The sequence below is a fragment of the Corvus brachyrhynchos genome, unplaced genomic scaffold, assembly GCF_000691975.1.
Source record: "Corvus brachyrhynchos isolate BGI_N302 unplaced genomic scaffold, ASM69197v1 scaffold202, whole genome shotgun sequence".
NCBI lineage: Eukaryota > Metazoa > Chordata > Aves > Passeriformes > Corvidae > Corvus > Corvus brachyrhynchos.
The window spans coordinates 5,239,937-5,248,288 of record NW_008238132.1 but is presented as its reverse complement, the minus strand read 5'-3'; the positions used below and the strand labels follow the sequence as shown (position 1 = coordinate 5,248,288).

The following is an 8,352-nucleotide window of genomic DNA, read 5'->3' as shown; positions in this document are numbered from 1 at the left end:
AATGCATACAACTGCATTTGACATCAGTGGGAGTTCTGTCAGAGATCAAGAGCAGTAAATGGCCTAATGGAACGAATAATAATGCTATCATGTGTGCACACCACTTCTCATCCATCTTGTGGGTTTAAGGATCTTCCTCTTGGTGAGCTCACTGGTCATAATGCTCACCCTCAGCTAATTCATACATGTTCATTATCTTTTCGAAGACACTATCAAAAATCAGGAGGAAAATGGAAAAACACAGAATATGCAGACTGCAAGCTGAAATGAGATGCTCTAGAAGTTGAGTCTTCCCTTCTTAGAAATATAATAGGCAATATAATTCAAAAAACCCCAGTAACTTTTATTAGAAGCTCCTTTATTTAAAACTATGATCCTGAGATTTAATTTCATCCAGCTGTAATGTAATACTTTATTGACCTCAAGTTGGTTTACACAGTATTTTTTTCTACCTCTTAATTATAAGAGGCACATCTTTATAAGCCACTGGATTATTTGCTAATGCAACACTTTCATTGTATTTCAAGTGGGAAGAAAATCTATGTGTTGTGGGATTTTATTTTCCATAGTGGTTTTTTTTCCTGGATGTTGCATCTTTGTGGGTACCTTTCATCTAATACAATATCAGCCTTCATGATGGGGCTGACTGCTTCCTTGATATTCACTTGAAGCTGGATAATAAAGTAGGGAAGAATAAGAGAAAGACAATAGAAATGGAAAAGTCTGCATATATGTGGCCATTAATTTTCTAGCAGCAGCATCATTATGTCTCCCCAAAACTGCTACTCTGTTGGAGATTTCACTCTCGTTTTGATGTGTTGTGGTTCAATGGACACTTAAAATAATTATTGTTATTTTTTCCTTTTGCTTGAATAGCAAAAATATTCTGGCACTCTCACAGATTCAGTGGCCTCATTCACTTACAGTTCGCACAGAAGGGATGCAAGGAAAGCCAAATTATTTTCTATATTTATTTTGGCATCTAGCAAAATAGAAAACATCATCTTGTTACTGTAAGTGGTCATTAAGAAGAAATGATGAGTTTCTTGATGGCATAATTCACAAATTCTTTAAAAAGGAGGATGTTAAAAGTGTTTGAGAGTGTAAAAAGTTGTAATGGACTGATTTTCAAGGAATATTCTGTCTATGTCAGGTATCACCATATACTCAAATTGTGGAAGACCCCCTGCACAATGAATAAAATCATAGCCTGCATCAAGGAATCACAATAAAATATCTGTGTCTCATTTCAAAATACACTAAAGAGCTAAAATTAAACATGTGCTTCCCCTCCCTCAGCTGATTCACCTCAGTCTTCAATGGGGAAACAGAAGCACTTCTGTACATGACACAGTAAAACACAGAAACTCAGACTATTGATAGAAAATGATTTTAGGGTAATTGCTGTTTGCATTCATTCTGCTCCTTGGAGATGAATGAGTTGTTATTAACCATATGCTCAAATCTGTGATGAGTAAATCTGCCTTGTTTGCCTAGATTGAGAGATGAGTCTCAGAGATTGTGAAGGGTTACAAGGAGGAAAGAGACATTTTAACATGAAGCCTGCACCGGTGTGCTGTAGACCTTAAATAGAAAGGATAACTTCTTCTGTGGTAGGGAGGGTTTCATGCAGAAATTCTGAAATTTTAAGAGTAGGCAATTGGGATTTAATCCATGTTATGACACAGCACACCAGAAGATGCTGTTCCAACAGAACAGTTGGGAAGAACTTGGCTTGTCCAGCAAAGTCTCAGGACAAAGGAAAACATATGAAAATGTTCCATATTTTCCCCACCAACAACACAGGGCAACACAGGGCAAAAAAGCCGAAATGCCTTGTGAGCAGCTGCGCACTGTGGTGGGGGGATGTGTGGCTCCATCAGATTCTTCATCAGGGGCCAGAAAAGATGCATGTCAGGTAGTAGGCACCACTCCTTGGTAGTTTGGAAGGAGTCAGAAAACAGGAAGAATTATCGAGACCATGCGCCATTTCAGCTCCTGCATTTTAACTCCTTTGAGCTCCCATTAATGAGTGAAACCAGCTCATTTCCAGTTTCCAGAGCACTCCTTGTGTCAGGCTCTGAAGCAATTTCTTTTGCAGAGGTCAGGGCTGAATCTCGCAGAGGTTAAGTGCCTTTCCCAGGACTGGAGTGCGACAGCAATAATGGCTGTGGGGACTGATGACGAAGATAGGTCACGCAGCAAAACAATTGCAAGTCAGGAAAGGAATCTGGGCCATGGGGATGTTCAGACCCCCGCACAGCCAGACATACGCTAACCATGGTGGGAATCAGAAAGAGGACATTGTTCCTTCAAACATCTTGGGACTGAATGTTTATCAACATGGAATCATCTTCAGATTTTTTTAAAACATGGTTCAGCCCAAGGCTTTCCTGGATATCAGTGAGGGAGGTAACAAAAAGTAGTGAAGACTAATGAGTCTTTAGTAGACTTGAACTCCTTTATTTCAAAGTTACAGGACAGATGGCTGCAAATCAAAATAATTTGAAAAAAGTAATGGATTCCATCTTTATCTGGAAAATAAAATCATATAACAAAAAATTGAAAAATCTCAGAAAACAACCACCAGAAGACATCACTATCCAGACTCCTCTAGGAAAGTATGAAAAAAGATAAGATCAAAGGTAGATGCACCAACTGCCTTGAACCATGTTTATACATAACATCTTCCATGTGTTCTGCTTTTGAAAGTAGATTAGCATTGGAAATGATTCAAAAACTTCTTAAAAATGAGCAATGCAGCTTTAGGAATACCTACATGAGGATGAGAAAATGCACAGAAAGAGGTTCAAATGTAGATTAAGGGCTGTAAGGGAAGCTGTTGTAAGGCCCTTGCAAGTTAAAGATGTTGGGGAAGATGTCCAGACATCTGGACACAGAGAGTTGCCTGTGTCACATGAGAACCTCAGCTATGAATAGAGGCAACCAACAAGGGCAGACCAAGGAGAAGGAGAATTATGCTGATCTTCTGGCAAAGAGAAATGGAAAGAATCTTAATCTAAAATCTCTTATTCATTTTATATTACATTTTGAGTGTGAGAGAGGGACAGAGTATGCATTTGACTTAGCTTTTACTACAGTTTTTCCTGTTTTGTTCCTCTCATGTCACAGGAATGATCTTATTTAACGGGCTAAGATAAGCCTGGGAAATGAGGGTACTTACCTTCTGTGTGGAGCCCAGATGTATGGATGGAAGCAAAGGGAACCTGCCAGCAGCTCCTTGAGGCCAGGATTCGCTGGAGTTTTCTAACTTCTACAGGTGTCACAGTGGTTCAACAGTGGCCTGAATTCACTAGAAAATTCTAGTATGCTAGATTATGCACAGGGAGTATGTAAGAGTCTCTCTGCTGACCTCATGCACACAGTTTGGGTTTCTTTGTTTTCTAGGAAAGAGAAGGAGGTGACAGACAAAAACATCAGCTTGCATGAGGTCAACATTTCCCCGGCTGTTTTTGACCAGTAAAGTTGTCTTTGCTCCATTTGAGAAGGCTGAAGGGAACGTGTCCCTGTGCAGAACAGAACCTAAGGAATGGTAAATATGTTGGCATTCAAAATACACTTGAAATACAACATGCCAGACCTACTGTTCAAAGGAGTTACAGGTCCTGCCTCAGCCCACCCCCTGAGTACATGCTTTGCTTTGAGTCCCACTGAAATCAATGCCCCTTTGAAGTGTACTTTCCAACACTTTCAAGAAGCAAAAGGGAGATATCAAAAGGTTAACCTAAAGTAATGACACTATGAGCTATATAAATTTTAAGCCTGGATCTATAGTCTTTCCATCTGCAGCTGTATAGATGGGCAAATTTCTTTTGATGCTTGCAACTGTGTTGCAGCACATCAACATTTAGAAATTTCTCCTCCTGATTTATTGTTTGAGTGAATTTCTCTTGTTGAAACAGAAGGCACAAAGGAGCCTCTGCGGATCTGGCCAGACTGAGGACTCGTCTGGTTGAACTTCTGCTGCTGTCAGTGCTGGGAGAGTTGCCAGTGACGGGCAGGTGGGAAGACACCCGGGTGAAGACAGGATTACTCGGACTGCTGGAGAGTAGGTGCATAATGCTGAAAAGCTTCAGGGGAAAGCAGACTGCAGCCTGGCTCCAGCATGGGGATGCCTCACCCTGCTGTGCCTTCAGCTGTATGGTCTGGCACCTTATGTGAGTGACTGGGCAGCAGGCTCCAGCACGTTCCAATGACACTGCGCTGTCTGCCCACGGGGTCATGTAACATTGGGTCAAAATTATCCCTATCATTTCCTTTCACGTGTCCCTGCAAAGCTCATTCTTCACATTCTGCCGCTCCCAGATCTCCTCCAGAGCTCTGAGTTTCTAGGTTTCTCATCCCCTTGAACATCTGCCTTTCATCTGGTTTTCCCCTAAATGTATTATATTTCATTTTCTCAGTGAATGTCACTTTGTTATTTTTCAGCTGGTATGTTAAGATTCTGTCTATCCCCACTGGTGTTTGCAACAGTAATGTCTGGGAATTTTAATAAACCAGAGTATCAAACACAACCACTTGGGTTTGTAGGAACATCTGAGGTAAGGAACGGGGAAGGCAAACACTCTGCCCACAAACCCAAAGGTGGGTTCAGACTGTGGTGGTGCAAAGAACATTTGAGCTTATACCTGATCTGTAAAGATAAAGTTTTTAATCTGTTTGAAAAGAAAACAGCAACCACAGTACTACCCCCAGCCCTGATGGTTTGTATAAATGTGCCCTAGTAAAGATGAAAAGGAATATGGACAGAAGAAGAAAAGGCATCCCTATGAGAAGTGCAATTGGCATTTCAGAGGCTGCTTTTGCTTTTAATCTGTGGGTTCTAGAAATGAATGCACTTTAGTTGACGTAACAAAAGATGACTTCTGCTGAGTGGACAAGTTTGGCGGCGTGCAGAGGAGCTGAGTGAGGAACAAGCCCTGCCCAAAGGAGGTAGATGTTCAACCTGACATTGCTTTGGGCATCCATAGCTGATCTTTAAACCAAACATGAGCCGTGGGCCCTCCCTGAGGCCACCAGAATTTTTCTAACGTGCTGGGATTTGGTAGGGATGCTTGGAACAGGTTCAAACTGCTCCACAGATACCTTGTCTGTCCACACCTCAAGGTTGCCCACTGAGGCAGCCTGGGTTTGCCATTCCCTCTGCATGGGAAACCTCTGTTCTCCTTGGAGAGGACCATTTTCCCCAAGGCCATTTCAGGGTGCATCTTCATGTCGTAACTATCCCCTTAACCATTAAAAACAGTGGGTAAAGGGTGGATTTTAAAACAGCGCTGGTGTATCTCTTTTAAAAATACTTCTTCCCTTCTCTCTTCACCTTTCCCATCTCTTTCTTTGCTGGCTTCAGGGTGAATGGTCAAAGGCAAACCCAATTTCACAGTCTTGGTATTACTTACAGTAGGCTGGAGAGCAACAGATTTCTGAAGCAAGTCTAAATATGGAAGTTCTCATGGGAAAGGAAGGGAGAATGCACCCATAGCAAAACCAAAAGCTAGGATGAACGAAAAATGAAATACTGGAGGTGATTTCCTTATGGCAGGTGAGTACTTGTTTAGGACAAAAGGAGTTATTGTAAAATCCATTAGCTAGTGTGTTCTAACCGCCCCCTCTTAACATTAATATTAAAGAATACATTTAATTTTATTTTATATTTATATAAATATTTTATATTTATATTAAATTAATATTATCACATATTTAAAGGTACAGTTCAGACTGAAATGAGGGCTAATGAGGAGATAACTTTGCTCTAGCTGGCTAATCTGTGCTAAAATAGTTTCCCTTGTCTAGATTAAGGTCACAAATCCATGACTGCAAGCAGTTGTAGTAGCTGATTGAGTTTCCCTCATCAGCTGACCTGCAGTACTGGTTGCGTACCTACTCTGAACTCGCCACGACATTGAAGGCACATAATTTCCCAAAGGGGACCCTTGTGCAAAATCTGAGTCACAGTTTATGTTAAGATGTAGAAGACAAGTAGCTGCTGTGGCCTTGGTTGGCATTTCCAGCAGAGGATCTGCCTAATTTTTGTGTCACAAGTATGTCTCTTGATGCCATGAAGTCTGGGTTTTGGATCACTCATCAGTCCTTTGATCCTTTAAGAGTCACAGAATCTACGTAGGCACTGCTGATAGGCAGTCTGAATAAAGCCCCTTTCTCTATCTAATCTGACTGGGCTGATGTAATGCACGGTACAAGCCAGCATCTTCACCAGATAGGAATCTAGGAGCGGCTTATGTGGCTAAGCCTTATACCAGACACTGCCGGGTAATGCCGACTGCATGGGGGAATTAACTAGAGGAACAGTCAAGGCTCTTTGATTAAGGGATTGCATCAATTGTTATAAGATATATTTGCAATAAAGATCTGTGGTTCCTGCTAGTAGGTCGGTATCAGTTGTGGCTAAGAACACTATCTTGCCATCTGTTCTTGGCAAGAATTGTACAATCCTTTCTTTCAAGTCGCAGATATTATTACACTTACTCAGCCTTTGTCAGCTCAGGACTTGACCATTATAATGCTCCCTGCAGGATGCTGCTCGCTGCGACCATCTGGAAAAAGAAGCTAGATCAGTATACAGCTGCTTGCTTATTCAGTAGCATTTCATACCACAAATGTCTTACACATCTGCCTTGTCTGCCCCAGCTATTCATTCGAGGGTGTGGTGGGAGGTGCTGCTTTGAATCTATACATTGCTGTGCATGCAGACAGAACTATGCTAAAGGAACACTAACTAGCCTGCAAAGTGGTGCAAAATTTCTAGTTTGGAAGCTTTGCAAGAAGCCTCTGGACTTCATTAAATATAGGGTAAAGGAAACCTTCTGTCTTAGGCTAGATGAACACAACCTGTCCCCACCAACTAAATTTCTATCCTCTTTCTCTGAATTGCCCTCAGGTCAGATTGCTGTGATATCCCCCAGTCACTGTGATGAGTGGTGCACAAAGGATGGTGTCCAAAAAGTGAACAGCTGTTCTGTGTTTTGTTTCTCATTATCCAATGCATGGCCCACTGCCCCACTGACCACACATTATCCAAGCCTTTCTCAGAGGCAATTTGTTCCTTTCCTCATGTTCCCTTCTGTGTCACTCATCACCGTGATGTGGCTATTAATCAATTTATTCTCACGGACTCGTTTGTGGGGGAGGTGGTGGTTATGTCTTCATCTTGCCTGACTGAGGTTGTTAAATTCTCCTCGGGTCTCAGCTGCTCTGAGCATGTTTCACCCTTTCAAAAGCTTTCACCTACCAAACCTTCCTGCTGCTGGTGGCCGGTGTGGCTCTCAGTGCACAAACTGAGGGCATGGTGCCTGTGTCTCCCAGCTTTTTGACCCCTGCCTGGTGCCCAGGCTGCCTAGAGAAAGAAGTGCCCACTTTATTGGCAGAGGAGACAGGCACAGGCACAAATATGGGAGGTCATGGCGGAAGCATCTGAGAACAAGGAGCCTTGCAAGGAGAGCAAGGGAAAGATTTTTTTTTAAATTGAGGCCACTGGCCTGCACCCTGTGGTGCTGCAGAGACTGCACCAAGGACTAGGAGAGGAGGCTGGGTGAAGGATAAACAGCTCAAAGGTTGGAAAATAGTTAGGGTTGGAATGGTTAGGAGACCAGGAGAAGGAGGCATGGACGAGAAAAGAAATAGCAGAGGCTGGGAGAGGCTGGAGCATGTTCTCTACCACGGTCTTGAACAAAATCCACCCTGGTACTCCTCCAATGGCAAGAAACAGCCTTGAAACTCATCCACAAACTGTGCTATCACCCTCATCTTCTCACTGGTCCAAAGATTGGATGGCAACCTATCACTACTATCAATTACTCCGACAGATCAAATGTCTGAGTCACTTCAAGTCCCGGAGGATCAATCTACCACAGACCACATCTAACCTGCTGGCTTTTCAAGGCAGATCTTACCTGTGGAGGCAAGGTAGAAGTTAAAATTCAACTCACAGTTGAAAATTTTTGGAGCTGCTGCCATACCACATGTTGTATTTTCCCAGGTAGCATTCATGTAATTTGTAGCAGCAATGAACGCGCAGCTCCTCCGTACGTAGCTACAACTACACGAGGACATCACACAGTCTATTTGCACAGCCCGTTAGCTGCATAACTGGTCTTTTGTACACAAAATCTCTGATTCAGCAAGTTCTTTAATCATGTGTCCCACTTTAAGCATGACTCTGAAAATCGGGTCTTATGTCACATACCTCTGAAAAATCAATTTTTGTTGCAATTCGTGGCTTTTTCTGTCATCTGACATCTCTTGCTGGATTTGTCTGAAATTCTGTGCCTGAAGCAGAACATCAAGAAACATACAAGTTCTTATAAATGATTATGT

At 42.3% G+C, this 8,352-nt stretch overlaps 1 long non-coding RNA gene across 1 annotated transcript; it reads right to left on the bottom strand.

Moving 5' to 3' along the window:
• Nucleotides 1-2,879: 2,879 nt before the first annotated feature.
• On the bottom strand, nucleotides 2,880-8,077 carry LOC108446614. The gene is made up of 3 exons (XR_001861876.1): nucleotides 7,965-8,077; nucleotides 6,505-6,572; nucleotides 2,880-3,404 (listed from the first exon to the last, which is right to left on the bottom strand). It is a non-coding gene; the product is annotated as an uncharacterized LOC108446614 (long non-coding RNA).
• Between the last annotated feature and the right edge of the window lie 275 nt (nucleotides 8,078-8,352).